Consider the following 20,782-nt stretch of genomic DNA (forward strand, 5'->3'; position numbering starts at 1 on the left):
CACTTTGTAGTTCTACAATTACTGACTGTAGTCCATCTGTTTCTCTGCATGCTTTGTAGGCCCTCTTTCATGCTGTTCTTCAAAGGTCAGAACTCTCCGAGAACCACAACAGAGTAGGTATTATTCGGGTGGTGGGTCATTCTCAGCACTGCAGTGACACTAACATGGTGGTGGTGTGTTAGTGTGTGTTGTGCTGGCATGAGTGGATAAGACACAGTAATGCTGATGGAGTTTTTAAAAACCTCACTGTCACTGCCAGACTGAGAATAGTCCACCAACTCAAAATATATCCAGCCAACAGCGCCCTGTGGGCAGCGTCCTGTGACCACTGATGAAGGTCTAGAAGATGACCAACTCAAACAGCAGCAATAGATGAGCGATCGTCTTTGACTTTACATCTACTAGGTGGACCAACTAGATAGGAGTGTCTAATAGAGTGGACAGTGAGTGGACACGGTATTTAAAAACTCCAGCAGCACTGCTGTGTCTGATCCACTCATACCAGCACAACACACACTAACACACCACCACCATGTCATTGTTACTGCGGTGCTGAGAATGATCCACCACCTAAATAATACCTGCTCTGTGGTGGTCCTGTGGGGGTCTTGACCACTGAAGAACAGGGTGAAAGCAGGTTAAAAAGGTATGTAGAGAAACAGATGGACTACAGTCAGTAATTGTAGAACTACTAAGTGCTTCTATATGGTAAGTGGAGGCAATAAAATGGACAGTGAGTGTAGAAACAAGAAGGTGGTTTTAATGTTATGGCTGATCGGTGTATATATTCTACATGTCCAGAAAGAAAAAAATAACCAAAAAACGTCAGGTTTTACCTCCTCTCATGGCACAAAAAAAATATGCGTATGATTAAAGATTATGTCAGCGCTGGTGGTGTGTGGTATTAGACGCAGACATTAGTGTCTTACTGAAAAAATTGTTTCCAGTTTCTCATCACCCACATAGCGCTAATATGAAAAGCAGCTTGGAAGCCCATAACCACTATCCACCCAAACTCCCTTTATGGCATTTAATCAGCGGCGCAGAGATAGATGCAGAGATGGATATAATAAATCATGTCAGTTTGCACATTGTTTTGTACTTAGATTGGAACCATCACGCTGAGCAGTGTGTATTAGAGAAACGTGTGGTGAGAACAGAGCATGCAAGCAATATTCCTCAGCTGGTTTCCTACATTGTTTAAATAAATCATTTTTTGACAATTTCTTTTAGATTTTGAAATGTGCGAACATTAACCACTCATCCATGCGAAAAAATAAGCCTTCAAAAAAAGCTAAATATTCACATACACCACCATAAGTTGCACAGTTTTACTTTTTTAACCAAAGGATGCCCTGGTTTAAACACTCCCAATGAAAGTTTTAAAATTTTAATTAAAAGTAAAAGGCAAGTGGCTTTGTCGCTTGTTAACTCATCACTGTAATTATGTTGCCAAACAGCAGGTGACTGTGCAGCAGCAATTACCTACTATACTTTATGTACATGATATAATTGTAACACAGATTGGCCAATTACAAAGAATTCTTTTTCAGTTAATTAAACTGTTGACGGCTGATTGCTTCTATGGAAATATTACCCAATGTCAATGTTCTGATCCTGCAACCCTACAGAAAAAACACAATATGGCCACTCAGGTGGCGCAGCGGTAAAATACGCTAGCACACCAGAGCTGGGATTTCGAATGCATCATACTGAATCTCAGCTCTGCCATCTGGCTGGGCGGCTATATGAACAACGTTTGGCTGTTTTTCATTCAGGGAGGGAGTTGCATAGGGACCTCATAACTGATGCAATTATGACCTCTACTGGCTGATTAATGGCATCTGCACAGAGTGGAGGAATAATGCTGATCAGGGTGTGGCTCTCCGTACGCTGATTCGCATATGAACTTGCCTTGTACAGGTGAAAAGATGCAGTCGGCTACTGAACATGTGTCGGAGGGGGGCGTGCCAGTTCGCTCTCCTCAATCGGGGCGGGGGGCGGCACCAGTGGAGAGGAAGCGTAACACAATTGGGTAAAAATTGGACAGGCTAAAAAAATCGGGGGAAAAAGGGAGAAAAATGCATAAAAAAAAACACAATATGTAAATAATAGCTAACTAGGAAATAAGAATCAAAGTTAAAAAAGACAAATTGCTGTATATTCATAGACTGGGATTTATAAACTGGTAAGGATCATTTTATTTATTTATTTGTTTTGAATGTTTTTACCACCACCTTAACCTAGTCTGGGTCCCGATGGGTCTGGTTTCCACAGAATTACCGGGTGCATTGCAGTAGTACAACACGGACAGGATGCCAATAAATTGCGGGGCCTTAGGCAACCCCCCTCAGATATAGCCAATTATGTCATGTATGTAGATGCCCGGGGGGTTGCTGGGGATTTTAACCCTGGATACCATACTAATGAGCTGGTGTAAGGAGCACCCGTTGAGGATGATTTCTTCAATGAATATACTGATCTTATGTGTTCCTCCAAACGCCCACCCAATATGCAATTACTATTACAGCTTTAATCTGTGTAGCTCCATATGTAATTATAACCTGATACATTCTGAGTGCAGAAAAACATTAATGTAAGCAAAGGTTAAACAGTTTTAAACATAGTTGGGGAGCAACAACTAATATTTATGCAAAATGATGCACAACAAAAATGCCTGTTCTTATTTTCTGTTTAATGAGGACCTACTGATGTTTTGCTGAGACTGACATAATTTAAAAACCTAGGAAGTAACGTGATTGAACACTAGCTAATGCTGAGCTAGCAATATTCACTAATTCCCATGAATATATAAGAACATTTTCATATTTCAGCTTGTTATAATTCAACATAACTTGAACACTTGAACCAAACATCTGTTCCAAGTTACTTTGGTACAGATTATGTTATGTACTGTACCTCTAAATTAGGATTATCAGACTGAAAAATTCATTCTAAATTCACACTAAATTCATTCTGATTTATGAATTAAAATTTTGCAGACAAGCAAAAGAGAACGAGACTTGTAACAATAACCAATAACCATAAGGAAATTGGGGAACCAATAATGTGTGTAAATGATACAGTTCGATTTTCAGCATTTAGCCTACGCCTTTATCCAAAGCAACTTACAGTACTGTTACAGTATACTGTCTGTGCTTAAGGACCCAATAGTGATAACCTAGCAGTGGTGGGGCTTGAACCAGCGACCTCTTTGTTACTAGTCCTGTACCTTTACAGCTAGGCTACAACTGCCATGAAACATCTGAAGAAAAGCACTGCAAGCATGTGTATCACACATTATATAAAACTTAATTAATTAGTACCAAATGCAGCAGACTGTTGAAGGGCATTTCTGTAACGAAAAGGTGTCAGTATCATGAAATGATAATAGTAATGAATTGCTTTCTACAACTCTCTTCACTTAGAAACCCAGAAATTTACTTGCATTTTAGGTTTGTGGATTACAGAATCCATTAACATCCTTTTTATTAATATGGCACCACTCAGTTACATCAATTAATCCACCATTCATAGTAAAGCAAAGCAAGTCTATCAAGCAAAGCTATTATTCACCACTCATTGAACAACTTTACTCCCAACATGACTCCCAAGCTAGTGGTCATTACAACAACTTGTGTATATACCACCTTACTGTTATAAAACATAAACAAACAACAGCATTACTACCTAAAGAGATACTACAAAAAGATGACTGTAAATTATCCATGACTTGAGAGGTATGAGGATGTAACTATAGACGCTGGAGATTAAGGGCATAGAAAGCTCCAGCTCTGTCTGACACGTTAATTCAAGAGTTCAAGTTAAGAGAGGCTTTGTTTTCATTTCAGCTATATACAAGTTCATACTGAAATGAAACAATGTTCCTCCAGGACCAGGGTGCAACACAAGAGCTAAACAATACAACACACACAGTGCAGATAAAAAAACAGTACAGTAAATACAAAGACCTACAATAAATACAAGACACATCTCTAAAGAAACTGATGGGGACGAGACCAAAAACAAGAGCAGTGTTGGCCAGTACATAGTACTGAGTAAATGGTAAGGTAAAAAACATACAGTGGTACCTTGTAACTTGTACCCTAAACTCAAAATCTTTGAAACTCAATACTCCTCATCTAGAAATTTGTACCCTTAAGCTCAACGTGCTTTTTAAAAAAAATTTATTTGTTTAATTTTGCATTAACAATGAACAGCTGCTTTGTTCAGCACTTGGCTGGAGCGGTGCAGTAAAACGTCATCAGAGACGAATCTGCATTTGTGTGGGGAATAACTGTCAAATTCAGTGTCCACATGTATCTGTGTTTAGCTGAATTTTCCTCCTTGTAACGACGCTAAGGTTCAAGGTTTACATGTAAAAGTTTGGTACACTTTTGTTTGAGTGCTGCAAAGTACAAACACCACAATCATTTACTTGGTTATCAATGCAAACTGTGATTCAATTTAATATTCAATTGAAGGTGGTGATGATTATAAGAAGTGGGATAAATGTTTGTAGGGTTAGCAGTGTTAATTTTTTAAACAAAAAGTTTGGTTCAAGTAAGGTTACTTACAGGTTTGCAGCAGGCATGCAGGCAGCTGTGCTGGGAGTCAAAGGATCTGAGCACTGATGGTTGATGGGATTTGAAGTCCTTGAACTGCACCATTTTGGGAATGGACTATTTTGTATCTATGGGGGGGAGCTTGTTAATTATCATTTGTATGGTGTTCTTATATAATTGTGATCGTGATTTTGTCTTAATGAAATTAATATAAACATGTTTATCGGTATAATAATGTAATGTATTTGTTTGTCATAGACCAATGACTTTTTGATCATGGTGAAAAAAAAGGTTGTTTGTTTGGGTATGTTGGAGTTGTAATGGTGGTGCTGTAGTTGAGAAGCACTTAAGTTTAGTTTAAAGTTTGTTTATTAGTTTATTAAGTTCCTCATAAATTCCTCGCTCGTTGTTTTAGAACAATGAGTAACGTTAAGCTTTGTGCACCTGAACACTCCATAGGAAACAATGGCACAGCCAGCACAAAAGTGATTTTGCCACTTCTCATGTGAATGCGCTCTTACTGAACTCACTAAGGAATAAGATCAAGCATCTCCATGATTAAAAAACATAAGGAAACAATAAAAAGTAAAGATAACGTGCAGGTTTTACTGAATTTTTATTGATTTTAACTGTTTTTCCATTGTATTTCAGTGTTTTTATATTATATTTGTGTTAATTTCAGTGTATAAGTGTCAAAAACCCCATTATTTTACATTAGCCTAAAGTATACACAGTTCTACGGGATCATGGAACGCATGAACAGGGTTCCAATACATCCTCTTTAGAAAAAATGCCTTGAAACTCAATGCCACTTCCAGAACTTATTGACGTTGAGTTTAAAGGTACCACTGTATTCTGATATACAGTTAGCAGCGTAGGGTTTATATAGCAAAAATATATTCCATGGCAGATATCCGGTGAAAAAAAATTGGAATTGGTTGCAAACCACCAAAACTTTGTGTATGACTAATTGACTAATTGCACCAAAATACAGAACTCCAGTCTCATCATAATCAGTCTTATTTTATCACTAAATGTAGATAAAACGTTTCTAACGTGTCTAGCATTGGCATCTTTACAGGGTTTATTCTCAGAGTCAGTTAGTTGCTAATTTTAATCTCTGAGCTATGACGAGGCGGCCAATATTCACACATGGTGTTTATAATCACAGGTTTTCTTCTTCTATTTTTGAAATTGTACTGAATCCAAAAGTCAGTGCAGAACTCCAAATAGTTGGGACTTGTTTATACTAGACTGAAATCAATGGGAGCAAGCCAGAGTCATCAATGCTGTCACCCTGATTCAATTTAATTTAGCTACAGGCTGCTTACAGAACCTGCTAATGCAGAAAATGTTCTGGGATTAAAGAAGTCAGTAGAAACAAAGCAACTGTGCAGTTAACAACCCAGCATTTATTTAGTTGTTTTACATTTGAAAGCAAGAAATGAGCTACCCAATGCTGGTAAAAACCAGTTCCAAGTGTACCATTTCATCTGTATATACCATTAGTGTTGGCAAATTTGCACATGGCACTACTGCACTATTTACACCAGCACAAATGATAATGTATATATTTTACATATCTTCTATACTTATATACTGTACTGTATTTATTCTCAATCATTACCCATTAATTTAGCATGGCTTCTGTTTTGTGGACAGTTGTGCACAACCGCCAGCTACAGTTGCTGTCTGTGTGTGTAGATTGGCCTGTGTGTTTCCCAAAACATATGAGTGGGTGGATAAAGTAGGAAGTGGTCATAATAATGTGACTCGACTGTGTATTTCCACTATGCCATTATTTCCCCTAGCCCCTAATGTAAAGGATTTGCATACATGCTAATCCTTATTTTCTGCTCTTTTCACAGCCTCTTTATGCCAACTGCTTCAAAAATGTGTCATTGTTGACAATGTGCCAGCTTGGCAAGCCATGGAGCAACCAACAGTGTGAATGAAGCCCTGACCGAGAGCCAAAGAGATGAGAATAGATGCAGAACTTTCCTCTCTGCAGGAAGAAGGGACGGGCAGCACTCATCTGCAGGGGAGGTGTGGGCGGCACCAGCAAATTCTCCTTTGGCACAGCTAAGAAGTCCTGAAGTAGGCAATGCACCTTTATTTAGCTTAATTTGTATCGATTCCTGACTAGTCACGAGTTGCGTTAAAAGGAAAAAGAACTGCTTCAGAGTAGAAGTGCAATACGATAAAGTTTTATCTTTTTCCTCTTAACATTGCTGTTCTTTTCACCCAACCTTCTCATTCTGGCATCTAACCAAGGGCAAAAACACAAAAAAACATCTGCTGACATGCTCTGAAAAGCAGCGGTTTAATTACATTATTGTGGCATAAGCGTTTTGATGTGATTAGCGACTCCTTTTGCAAATCCAATTTTAGCACATCCCTAGTGAGGAGGACAAGCTGAATTAAATGTGCAGGCACCTCTCGCAAGGCGCTTTGTATCCAATGGGAATAATGAGGAGAAAATGAGCAAGGGCACCCCTTCTCTTTCTCAGACCGACAATGTGAAGTTAGACATATTAAAAATTGGAGCGTCTGGCTTAAGGGCGTGCTACTTCAAAGCAAAAGGAAAAAGACAGACACTTAATGGATTTAGGACTTTCAGCTAAGTTCAATTAACTTGTCACATAGTAAAAACCATACAGAGTTGAGTTGATAATCTCCAAGTTCAGAACAATTTATAAAACTACAGTTTGTATACAATTATTAGGGTTTTGGTATTTTGCTGATGTGCTTTGTTCATTCCATTCGTAAAAGTAAACCCAAAAAGAACCAATAACTATTAAGCGTAGCCTAGTGGGTAGAGATTTGGGCTATCAACTGAAAGGTTCAGAGTGTTAATCCCAGCTCTACCATGCAGCCACTGTTGGGCCCTTGAGCAAGGCCCTTAACCCTTTTGGCTCTGGGGTGGTGTACAATAGCTGTGAACATAGCTGTGAATAGTGAACATGTCCAAATTGTGCCCAAATGTGTCGTTGTCCCTCCCTGGTGTCATGTGTCAAGGTCCCAGGTGTGAATGGGGAGCAGGGCTGTTAAATTTGGTGTTTTGGGTACAATTCTCTCATACTGGCCACTGGATATTCAATATGGCAAAGAACTCTCTGAGGATGTGAGAAATAGAATTGTTGCTCTCCACAAAGATGGCCTGGGCTATAAGAAGATTGCTAACACCCTGAAACTGAGCTACAGCACGGTGGCCAAGGTCATACAGCGGTTTTCCAGGACAGGTTCCACTCGGAACAGGCCTCGCCAGGGTCGACCAAAGAAGTTGAGTCCACGTGTTCGGCGTCATATCCAGAGGTTGGCTTTAAAAAATAGACATGAGTGCTGCCAGCATTGCTGCAAAGGTTAAAGAAGTGGGAGGTCAGCCTGTCAGTGCTCAGACCATACGCCGCACACTGCATCAACTCGGTCTGCATGGTCGTCATCCCAAAAGGAAGCTGATGCACAAGAAAGCCGGCAAACAGTTTGCTGAAGACAAGCAGTCCAAGAACATGGATTACTGCCTTGCTGAGGAAGCTGAAGGTAAAGGTGATGGACTAAACCCAATTGAGCACCTGTAGGGCATCCTCAAGTGGAAGGTGGAGGAGTTCAAGGTGTCTAACATCCACCAGCTCCGTGATGTCATCATGGAGGAGTGGAAGAGGATTCCAGTAGAAACCTGTGCAGCTCTAGTGAATTCCATGCCCAAAAGGGTTAAGGCAGTGCTGGATAATAATGGTGGTCATACAAAATATTGACACTTTGGGCACAATTTGGACATGTTCACTGTGGGGTGTACTCACTTATGTTGCCAGCTATTTAGACATTAATGGCTGTGTGTTGAGTTATTTTCAGAAGACAGTAAATCTACACTGCTATACAAGCTGTACACTGACTACTCTAAGTTATATCCAAGTTTCATGTCTATAGTGTTGTCCCATGAAAAGATATAATAAAATATTTGCAGAAATGTGAGGGGTGTACTCACTTTTGTGAGATACTGTATGACAAATACTAAATTATATTATATATTCTATAATATATCCTAATAATAATAATATAATACATTTTATATGTTCTAATAATATTTAAATATATATTCAATATATTATATATAGAATATAGTATATAATATTATATTATATTCTGTAATGCTGGGCGGCACGGTGGCTAAGTGGGTAGCACTGTCGGCTCTCAGCAAGAAGGTCCTGGGTTCGATCCCCAGATGGGGCGGTCTGGGTCCTTTCTGTGTGGAGTTTGCATGTTCTCCCCGTGTCCGCGTGGGTTTCCTCCAAATGCTCCGGTTTCCTCCCACAGTCCAAAGACATGCAAGTAAGGTGAATTGGAGACACTAAATTGTCCATGACTGTGTTTGATATAACCTTGTGAACTGAAGAATCTTGTGTAATGAGTAACTACCGTTCCTGTCATGAATGTAACCAAAAGTGTAAAACATGACGTTAAAATCCTTACAAACAAACAAAACAAACAAAAACTGTTATGCTGCTAGATTTATATATATATATATAACTATATAGACATTGTTGGCATTTTCTAATCTACTATACAAGTCACTGTCATTTACTATGTACAGACTTAATCATAAGCTGATTACATCACTTTAAAAAAACATGGGCATTTTATGAAATTGATCTCCTCTTAGCTGCTATAACAGCCTCCACTCTGCTATAATACCTTTCTACATGGTTTTGGAGTGTAACTGTGTGATTTGTGCCTGGTTCAGAATTAACAACAAATTTTTCAGGATTGAGGTCCGTGCTCCGTGCAGGCTCTTATGAAGCTTTTACATGATACGCAGCAAAAGCGCCCTTGTTGGTTGTGCCACTAGGCACCACACTCGAAAACAATACACAGTATTTTAAATACTGACTGACAGCATAGGCAGTTTATCCATGTTCAGTTTTGAATTAAGTGCATTTATTTGTACATTTGGAAATGTGAGAGGATGGGAGAACATGCAAACTCCACAAAAAAAGGACCTGGACCACTCCATTTGGAAATCAAACCCAGGACCTTCTTGCTGTGAGACGACAGTGCTACCCACTGAGCCACCGAGCCGCCCGAAAATTAAAAGAAATGATAAAAAAATGCAAAATAAAGAACCCAGAATTATGTGGGTTTATGAAACTTTGTTTTATGAATCTAAGGGCAAATTAAATCGTACTAAAGAGCTACGATGCCACAACAAGCTATTACAAGATAACAATACTTGCTTTCCTCTAAAATGCAAACCCAGTTTCTCTATTTCACAGTTTAATAGATGCCATATTTCTCTCACAATGTCACACTAGATTTAAGGTTGAAGTAAACAGTTCAAGGTTTTATAAAATAGTAAGAATGAGGTTCTTTTCACCATGTCTGTGCTGTCTTCTGTCTATGTCACAACCAATTTGAAACTGACAGTAGCAAACTAGGTCAAAGTTCAATCAGACTGATCTTTGAATGCGGTGACAGACGGTAAAAAACAACCATCTAAAAGGTTGTGTGGGAGTCACTGTCATTTAGAGTGCAAGAATGCATATGTGTGTGTGTGTGTGTGTGTGTGTGTGTGTGTGTGTGTTTACCACAGTTTTACTGATCTGTATGCTCTCAACATGAGGGAAGAGATCATTTAAGGACACCTAGCTTTAATTCTAAAGAGTAACTCAACGTGTTAGCATTGCAAACAAAGAGCTAAGAAATTCTTAATGTAGAGGCTAAAGTAGTGGTTCCCAAATTAGCTGTTGTGGCACCCTGGAGTGTCGTTAATTTTGCCCAGGGGTAGCGAAGAATCACTTGTAATTAGGGGTGTTAATGATTACCTGTTAACTGATAGTTGACAAAGAGGTCATAGCTCGATTAATGCCATCACAGTACAGATTATCATTTAAATCATCTAGATGGAGCTATTAAACATTACAATTACAAATAGTGAAGCTGTTTTGTGTCAGTATGGAGTCGTCACATGGTAAACTCATCTGTGTGTAATAATATACATTTTGCATCATGTCCTAGTATGAGGGTAAAAGTCTGCTTATCATCTTAGAAATACAACACTAATGACGTCAGAAATAAATATGCTGACTAAATCCAGCCCTTGAAATACAACCTCAAATCAGAAAAAGTAGGGACGGCATGGAAAAAGCAAATACTTAAAACACAGAGTTTCTTATAACAGATAACAGTCTGGATGGTCCGGAGCAAAAAAGACCTGGAATGCTGATTCATCTGACCACAATACACGTTTCCACTGTGTGATGGTCCATCCTAGATGAGCCCCGAAAAGTCGACGCAGCTTCTGGACATGGTTAACATAAGGCTTCTTTTTTGCATAGTAAACTTTTAAGTGGCATTTATACATGTAACTCTGTATTGTAGTGCTTGACAAAGGTTTGCCAAAGAAAATCCCTCAGCCATGTGGTTATATCAGCTGTTGTTGGGTGGCGGTTCTTGATGCAGTGCCGTCTGAGGGATCGAAGATCACGGGTGTTCAGCTTAAGCTTTTGCCTTTGGCCTTTACGCACTAACATTCCTCCTGATTTCTTGAATGGTTTAACGATATTATGCACTGTAGAGGGAGAACTATTCAAATCCCTTCCGATTTTTTTTTGAGGTACATTGTTTTTAAACATTTCAATAATTTTATCACACATTTGTTTACAAACTGGAGATCCTCTGATCATCTTTGCTCATCACAGACTCAGCCTTTCCTGGATGCTGCTTTTGTACCAAACCATGATTACAATCACCTGTTGACATCACCTGTTTAAAATCGCATCATTATTTAGTTTTTTCACCTCATTACTAGCCCTAAATTGTCCCTGTCCCAACTTTTTTTGGAATGTGTTGCAGGCCTGAAATGCAGGAATGAAGGTTTATTAATAAATAAAATGAAGTTGAGCAGATAAAACATGAAATATCTCAGGTTCATCCTGTCTGCAATCAAATAAAAGTCAAAGTAAATGTAAGGAACACTGCATTTTTATTTTATTTGCATTTTCCATACTGTCCCAACTTTTTCTGATTTGGGGTTGTAAACTGTAGGCTACCAGCTACTATTAAAAATGTAAATACTGAACGCTGAATTGGTTTTGCTCACAGTGTTTAGGTTTATCTGATTATTATACATAACTCTCATTTACTGCTTCAGCCTATAGTTTTAATAAATTAGAAAGACCTTTAGACATGATACTCTGTGAGATGTTTTACTGTAATGGAGAGCTTAAAGATTGTCAATTGTCATTAACTATCAACTGATGATGTTACTCAAGGGCATATTATAAAGGTTTTTGTAAGTTTCTTTGACCCAAGGTCTAATACTAAACCCTACCTGAAACTACTTTGGCATCATAATCCAATCGTGTGTGTGTGTGTATTCACATGTACCTGTGTGTATTTAAGGGTATGTGTACACAAAAATAACAGTGTGGCTATGCTGAGACAGAAAAATCTCTATAGCAACTTGGCATTTTAGCAAGGAAGTACATTTCTGAACAAACAGAAAAAAGCTGAAGTCTGTGACAGCCGGAGAAATAAAGCAGGCATGAACTGTCTATTTCTAAACCCTGGAGTCTGTACCCTTCTATAATCCTCAGCCTGATGACTTACATCTTCCCGGAATATTCTCCTTTTCCTGTCTGGAAAATGTTTCACGGCTTAAATCTGCTTTTAAGAGCTTATGCTCTTACATTCAGTGTCTTACCATTGCTGAAGATTAAAGTAAACATAAACACAGGCCAACGGCAAATCATGTTTCAGCAGTGTAAATGTCGAGGGATGGATACTGAGAATCTCCATTAGCTGATATTGGTCTAAAAGGCTGCATTAATAGCAGATGAGCAAATCTCATTAGCTCATAGGCTGATCTAAATGTGTGTGGAAACAGATAATATAGTGACAAAGTCCCTCTTAAATTTTGTCACAGATGTATATAAAATACATTATAAGCTTCCAACTTTGTGAGCACAGTTTGGGAAGGGTCACCTGCAACACGTGGCCCTACATTCATATACTGGATATTGGAGATATTTGATGAGTTTGGAGTGTAGGAACACAGCCCTGACTTCAACCCCAGTAGACACACCTCTCAGATGAACTACAACACTGATTGCAAGATATGCCTTGTTATCTGACATCACTGCTTGTTCTTACAAATGCTTATCTGACTCAAAGGGCACAAAAAACACAGGGATGGGGCGGATCCATAATAATGCCCATGAATTTGAAATGAGATACAAACTAAACTAATGTCAGGTGTACACCTTTGATCATGAAGCATTACGTAATCTTTGTGTGTATAACATTGCTACTTTACTTGTTATGCATTACATGGATTCATAAGTCTGTCTGTCGGTCTGTCTGTCTGTCTATCTCAACCAACACCTTTAATAATAATAATAATAATAATAATAATAATAATAATAATAATAATAATAATGCTTCTTCTACTTTGATTAGGTGCATATGTGTGAGGCTTAAATATATATAATCGTAAATATATATATATCCATCTGTTATAATATATAATATTCTCTGCATGCTTCGTTAGCCCCCTTTCATGCTGTTCTTCAATGGTCAGGACTCTCCCAGGACCACTACAGAGCAGGTATTATTTGGGTGGTGGATCATTCTCAGCACTGCAGTGACATTGACATGGTGGTGGTGTGTTAATGTGTGTTGTGCTGGTATGAGTGGCTAAGACACAGTAGCACTGATGGAGTTTTTAAACTCATCACTGTCACTGTTGGACTGAGAATATTCCACCAACCAAAAATATCCAGCCAACAGCGCCCAGTGGGCAGCATCCTGTGACCACTGATGAAGGTCTAGAAGATGACCAACTCAAACAGCAGCAATAGATAAGCGATCGTCTCTGACTTTACATCTACAAGGTGGACCAACTAGGTAGGAGTGTCTAATAGAGTGGACAGTGAGTGGACACAGTATTTAAAAACTCCAGCAGCACTGCTGTGTCTGATCCACTCATACCAGCACAACACACACTAACACACCACCACCATGTCAGTGTCACTGCAGTGCTGAGAATGATCCACCACACAAATAATACCTACTCTGTGGTGGTCCTGTGGGGAACCAGACCATTGAAGAACAGGGTGAAAGCAGGCTAAAAAAGTATGTAGAGAAACAGATGGACTACAGTCAGTAATTGTAGAACTACAAAGTGCTTCTATATGGTAAGTGGAGCTGATAAAATGAACAGTGAGTGTAGAAACAAGGAGGTGGTTTTAATGTTATGGCTGATTAGTGTATATACAGTATATACATACACACGACTGTCACCAGCCTTTTAGACTAAGGGCCAGCATGTGTTTTCTCTAAGACAAGCTAACAATATCATCATCATCATGCAACCATGCAATGTCATGTGACAGGTTAACATCTTCCTTCATTTGACACAATTTTAAATGTATGAGTTTACAGTCAACAGCATCCCTGCCTCCACCCACCTAGAAAGCTAAGCTTATCAGCACCCAGCTCCTGGCTGCACACCTATAAAAAACCTAATGGCAAAATCCAGGCTTAAACTCATGAGCTGTCTCATAAGTGTCCCAGCATAAAGGCCAACTATAAAATTAAATAAATAAAAAATGCATACTGAATGTATCTGCTCTAGCTTGCTGTAACAGATCTAAAGAAAACAGGATACAGTAAAAAGTGGGCTGAAGATGAATTACTGCAGGAGCAACTGCGTCTCTGCAGCTGCTCATAGATGAACTGGAGATCAGTTCCTCTGATAAAGAGCACCACATGTATCTCACTCCTCAGGAGTGCATGTATCCTCTAGCATTCAGTACTGTCGGTCAGCACTCTGTGTGTGATAACCAGTGACCTAAATCAGCAAGAGTGGGGAGAGATGTAATCACATAAATTGGTGTACATGTGTGCACATGCAGAGCAGAAATGTAGTCATGGAACAGATATTAAGACAATTATTACTTTAATGAGACGAGATGTTAAAAAAACAACAATCAACAGACATCAAGATCTCAAATCGTACAAAATGTATTATGGAGTGTATTATTAATACCCAGAAGCCTGGTACAGTCGACACTTTTAGTACATACCAGACAGAGCAAAATCCTAACATGAGGTTTCAATTTAAAGCAAAACTAGCCAGTGAGAATAGTGCAACATTGTGACAAATCAGGACTAAACTGTTACGTTGTTAAAAAACAGTGGTTTCTTCTGTGGGTCTCCAGTTATGTCATTTCCCCTACATTACTAACCAACAAAAATCCAAAAAGAATTTTCCTCTGGCCATAAAACATGCTAAACAATACAGGCCAATATGGAAAATTCTAAATCCTGTACAGACATTTTGCCACATGGTAAATTTTTTAGTTATTTTTTTTTTTTTGGGATGCATTTGTGGGCTTATTAAACAAAAACACATCAGCCTATATTGAGTAGTTTGTATTAGTTGTAACATTAATACCATGAATAGCTCTTTACTAAGCCAAACAAGCAAGTCCTTAAACAAACAAAACACAGATAAACATTTTGTTTAATGAAATAGCGTAAAACATAAAGGTTTAATTAAAACAAGTATGCAAACTGCCCAACTAAATATTAAGTTTAAGTGTATTAGCCATATTTTTATCAAACAACAGATGTATTTGTTTCTCTTCCAGCATGATCGTTGCCTGGTGCACAAAACAATGTTCACAAAGTGGTTTAACATGTTTAGTATGGAGGATCTTTAATGAGCCAAAAAGCCCCAATGTGAATCCTTAAGGATTTACATTGAAATACAGTGGTACCTTGTAATCTGACATCCCCTAAACTCCAAATCTTTAAAACTCGACACCCTTCATCTAGAAATTTGTACCCTTAAACTCAACGTGTGTGCGACTGCCACTTTGTTCAGCGCTTGGCTGGAGCGGTGCAGTAAAACGTCGTCAAAGTGCGAATATGAGACAAACCTGCATTTGTGTGAAATAACCATCATATTCACTCTGAAAGCATCCACATGTATCTGTGTTTGGCTGGGTTTTACTTCTGTTTCACTTTTAAACTTGTGTTACGGCTTGGGGTTCTGATAAATTGTAAGAATCAGATTTTCCGAGAGTCTTAAACACTTGTTGTTAAAATAAGCTCAACGTGACTTCATGTATTAAAATAATGACATAGAAACACTAAACCTCTCTTAATTATTACTGCTCATAAGTTCTCTTCACTAATGAAAATCCTCGCTCATTGTTTTAGTACAATAATTTACGTTAAGCTTTGTGCATCGGCACACTGCATAGGAACTAACGGCACAGCCTGCGCAAAAGCTATTTTGCCGCTGCTCATGTCAACGTGCCTTTACTGAACGGAATACGGTATTCAAGCATCTCCACACTTAAAAAGCATAAGAAAACAATTAAGAAGTAAAGGTTATGTGCAGGTTTTACTGTATTTTTTATTGATTTTTAACTATTTCAGTGTTTTTTATTTTTATTTGTGTTATTTCAGTGTATAAGTGTCAAAAACAACACTGTTATTTTACATTAGCTTAAAATATTTGCAGTTCCACAGGACCACGGAACGCATTAACAGGTTTCCCATATGTCCTTATGAAAAAAATACCTTGAAACTCAACATCTTTTAAACTCAATGCCATTCCCAGAACAAATTGATGTTGAGTTTCAAGGTACCACTGTACTTATTGTGAACTTGAATTTACAAATGCTCTTGTGACTAAACAGGCACAAATGTCCACAAACACACTCCAAAATTTTGTAGACAGCTTTTACTAAAGGTAAGAGGCTGTTATAGCAGCAGTAGGGAGGCCAACTTCATGTTAATGGCCATTGTTTTGATATAGGAAGTCCAAAAAGCTCCATATCCTATTGTCCATATGAGAATAGTTAATTGATGAGAAATGCCACTATATTTTCATTGTACTGTAAGTGAGTATTAAGATAGTACCATGACGCAGCTGTCATTACAGAGTCGTTACACACTAACGTGTGCCCTAAGGACATGGGTTTAATGCTTTTATTTGCCATTTGCTTTTCTACCTGTGAACAATTCTCCTCTGGTCCACATGGTTTTTTTATGGTACAGTTTCCTCCCGCTTTCCTTAAAACATGCAGAAGATGACTGACACCCGCCCCCACCCACACATGTCCAGTGCCAACTACTTCTTTTCACCTGCACGAGGCAAGTTCAGATGGTACTCAGTTTCGCATACGGAAAGTCACACACTGATCTCCATTATCCTTCGACTCAATGTGTAGGCGCCATTGATCAGCCAGCAGAGGTCATAATTGCATCACTTTATGAGGTTTTCCTCCCGGAATCCCACCCTGCGGACAAGCCAATCAACATTCGTATAGGCACCTGACCTGTCGTTAACAGTGCTAAGATTCAAACTTGTTTATGTTCTCTTCCTAGTAAAGAGAAATGTGTCGCAAGTCTTGTCCATGGTAATTGTCCACAGGCTCGTGGTAGATTTGCTTTAATATTAGTAGCACTGCAGTCCAAATTCATCTATATTGCAGTGCTGACTAATGCTAAACCCTGCTGGCTCTGGGTTTTTGCAGAGAGGTACATTACAGCACAGACTCTGGCTGATGCAGCACACATTAAGCTTGTCAGTACAGCTGTGTGTACAGAAACATGCTTGTTAATGTAACACAGAGAGCGGTGAAGACTAGCCTTACACATCTCCTCTGAACCAGAGCAAGGCTAAAATCGCACATTCAGCACTAAGTACATGGCTTGCACCGAGGTCCTAATGTTGACGCATAAATGATTACGGTGGGCTTCTGGGAACCACTGTGACTCATAGTCTGACTCATACGGGGGTGTGAAAGAAACTCTTTAACTAATAGACCAATGCAGTATGCAGTACAAAAGTGCATTCATTAAAACCCACCTTATTACTTTTCATCTACATTTACTGTATATCCTATACTGAAACCATTCATCTTCATTAATGTCCAAGGCCATACAGGATACATTTAAGTATATTAAACTGAATCTAATGAGTTCCTTGGAGATTACTTGTTTGGGATTCTATGAAATCCCATTCTTACTATTTACTATTCTTTTTTATTTAGATCTTTCATGATTTACAGTGTATCACAAAAGTGAGTACACCCCTCACATTTCTGCAAATATTTTATTATATCTTTTCATGGGACAACACTATAGAAATAAAACTTGGATATAACTTAGAGTAGTCAGTGTACAGCTTGTATAGCAGTGTAGATTTACTGTCTTCTGAAAATAACTCAACACACAGCCATTAATGTCTAAATAGCTGGCAACATAAGTGAGTACACCCCACAGTGAACATGTCCAAATTGTGCCCAAAGTGTCAATATTTTGTGTGACCATCATTATTATCCAGCACTGCCTTAACCCTCCTGGGCATGGAATTCACCAGAGCTGCACAGGTTGCTACTGGAATCCTCTTCCACTCCTCCATGATGACATCACGGAGCTGGTGGATGTTAGACACCTTGAACTCCTCCACCTTCCACTTGAGGATGCGCCACAGGTGCTCAATTGGGTTTAGTCCATCACCTTTACCTTCAGCTTCCTCAGCAAGGCAGTTGTCATCTTGGAGGTTGTGTTTGGGGTCGTTATCCTGTTGGAAAACTGCCATGAGGCCCAGTTTTCGAAGGGAGGGGATCATGCTCTGTTTCAGAATGTCACAGTACATGTTGGAATTCATGTTTCCCTCAATGAACTGCAGCTCCCCAGTGCCAGCAACACTCATGCAGCCCAAGACCATGATGCTACCACCACCATGCTTGACTGTAGGCAAGATACAGTTGTCTTGGTACTTCTCACCAGGGCGCCGCCACACATGCTGGACACCATCTGAGCCAAACAAGTTTATCTTGGTCTCGTCAGACCACAGGGCATTCCAGTAATCCATGTTCTTGGACTGCTTGTCTTCAGCAAACTGTTTGCGGGCTTTCTTGTGCGTCAGCTTCCTTCTGGGATGACGACCATGCAGACCGAGTTGATGCAGTGTGCTGCGTATGGTCTGAGCACTGACAGGCTGACCTCCCACGTCTTCAACCTCTGCAGCAATGCTGGCAGCACTCATGTGTCTAATTTTTAAAGCCAACCTCTGGATATGACGCCGAACACGTGGACTCAACTTTTTTGGTTGACCCTGGCGAAGCCTGTTCCGAGTGGAACCTGTCCTGGAAAACCGCTGTATGACCTTGGCCACCATGCTGTAGCTCAGTTTCAGGGTGTTAGCAATCTTCTTATAGCCCAGGCCATCTTTGTGGAGAGCAACAATTCTATTTCTCACATCCTCAGAGAGTTCTTTGCCATGAGGTGCCATGTTGAATATCCAGTGGCCAGTATGAGAGAATTGTACCCAAAACACCAAATTTAACAGCCCTGCTCCCCATTTACACCTGGGACCTTGACACACGACACCAGGGAGGGACAACGACACATTTGGGCACAATTTGGACATGTTCACTGTGGGGTGTACTCACTTATGTTGCCAGCCATTTAGACATTAATGGCTGTGTGCTGAGTTATTTTCAGAAGACAGTAAATCTACACTGCTATACAAGTTGTACACTGACTACTCTAAGTTATATCCAAGTTTCATGTCTATAGTGTTGTCCCATGAAAAGATATAATGAAATATTTGCAGAAATGTGAGGGGTGTACTCACTTTTGTGATACACTGTATATTCAAAGAAAGGAAGAGGGACTGGACTGCTGTATGCAGAATACTAATCAGAAATCAAATTGTACAAATCAAACCGTACTCATCTGGTTTCCCCAAGAAACACTGAGGTAAGATTTGAGCCTCTGTTGTCAAAATCAAGGTGACGTATTGAATTAATCTAATTACAAGTATTGCTGATCCAATAGTCTGATACTGCCCTAAAATACTGAATTGTTATCAGATCAGACATGATTTCCAGTACATTTCACAAACGTATGATGTAATTGTCAATTTCTTTTAACCAATAATCAATTATCATTAGCTGACGGTTACCTGTTTGCAAATAAGCTTATACAGTGGGGGAAATAAGTATTTGATCCCCTGCTGATTTTGTAAGTTTACCCCCTTACAAAGACTTGAACAGTCTATAATTTTTATGGGAGGTTTATTTTAACAGAGAGAGACAGAATATCAACAAAAAATCCAGAAAAAAAACATTAAATAAAAGTTATAAATTAATTTGTATTTAATTAAGGGAAATAAGTATTTGATCCCCTACCAACCAGCAAGAATTCTGACCCCCACAGACCGGTTATGTGCCCATGAGGCACACAAATTAGTCCTGTCCCTGTATAAAAGACTCCTGTCACAGAATCAGTTTCTTCCGTTCAAATCTCTCGACCACCATGGGCAAGACCAAAGAGCTATCAAAGGACATCAGGGACAAGATTGTAGACCTGCACAAGGCTGGAATGGGCTGCAAGACCATCAGCAAGAAGCTTGGTGAGAAAGAGACCACTGTTGGTGCAATAATTCAAAAATAGAAGAAATACAAGATCACAGTCAATCACCCTCACTCTGGAGCTCCATGCAAGATCTCACCTGGTGGGGTAAGAATGATTCTGAAAAAGGTGAGGTCAGTCCAGAATTACACGGGAGGAGCTTGTCAATGATCTCAAGGGAGCTGGAAGCACACCATGGAAGAAAACCATTAGTAACACACTTCGCCGTAATGGATTGAGATCCTGCAGTGCCCGCAAAGTCCCTTTGCTCAAGAAGGCTCATGTACAGGCCCGTCTGAAGTTTGCCAATGAACACCTGAATGATTCAGAGAAAGCTTGGGAGAATGTGATATGGTCAGATGAGACCAAAATTGAGCTCTTTGGCATCAACTCCACTCGCCGTGTTTGGAGGCAAAGAAATGCCCGGTGGGGATGGTGTTCTTGGGGTCATATCCAGCATTTCTCTGCTCCCAGCTCCCTTGAGATCATTAACAAGCTCCTCCCGTGTAATTCTGGACTGACCTCACCTTTCTCAGAATCATTCTTACCCCACCAGGTTAGATCTTGCATGGAGCTCCAGAGTGAGGGCGATTGACTGTGATCTTGTATTTCTTCCATTTTCGAATGATCGCACCAACAGTGGTCTCTTTCTCACCAAGCTTCTTGCTGATGGTCTTGTAGCCCATTCCAGCCTTGTGCAGGTCTACAATCTTGTCCCTGACGTCCTTTGATAGCTCTTTGGTCTTGCCCATGGTGGTCGAGAGATTTGAACGGAAGAA

General features: G+C 39.5%; 1 protein-coding gene across 6 annotated transcripts in view; it reads right to left on the minus strand.

The window, feature by feature from the left end:
- The window catches only part of usp54b (ubiquitin specific peptidase 54b), a 198,240-nt gene that overhangs the window by 137,613 nt on the left and 39,845 nt on the right, over nt 1-20,782 (minus strand). The window contains exon 1 of one of the 6 annotated variants that reach the window (XM_063002869.1): nt 16,589-16,601. The exons of 4 other annotated variants lie outside the window; for them this stretch is intronic. The gene's annotated coding sequence lies outside the window, so the exon portion shown is untranslated. Of the gene's footprint in view, nt 1-4,577; nt 4,608-16,588; nt 16,602-20,782 lie in introns of those variants that run through there. One more of the 6 variants, XM_063002870.1, reaches the window with a different exon arrangement.

This window comes from Trichomycterus rosablanca, chromosome 10, assembly GCF_030014385.1.
Source record: "Trichomycterus rosablanca isolate fTriRos1 chromosome 10, fTriRos1.hap1, whole genome shotgun sequence".
In the NCBI taxonomy this organism is placed as follows: Eukaryota; Metazoa; Chordata; class Actinopteri; order Siluriformes; family Trichomycteridae; genus Trichomycterus; species Trichomycterus rosablanca.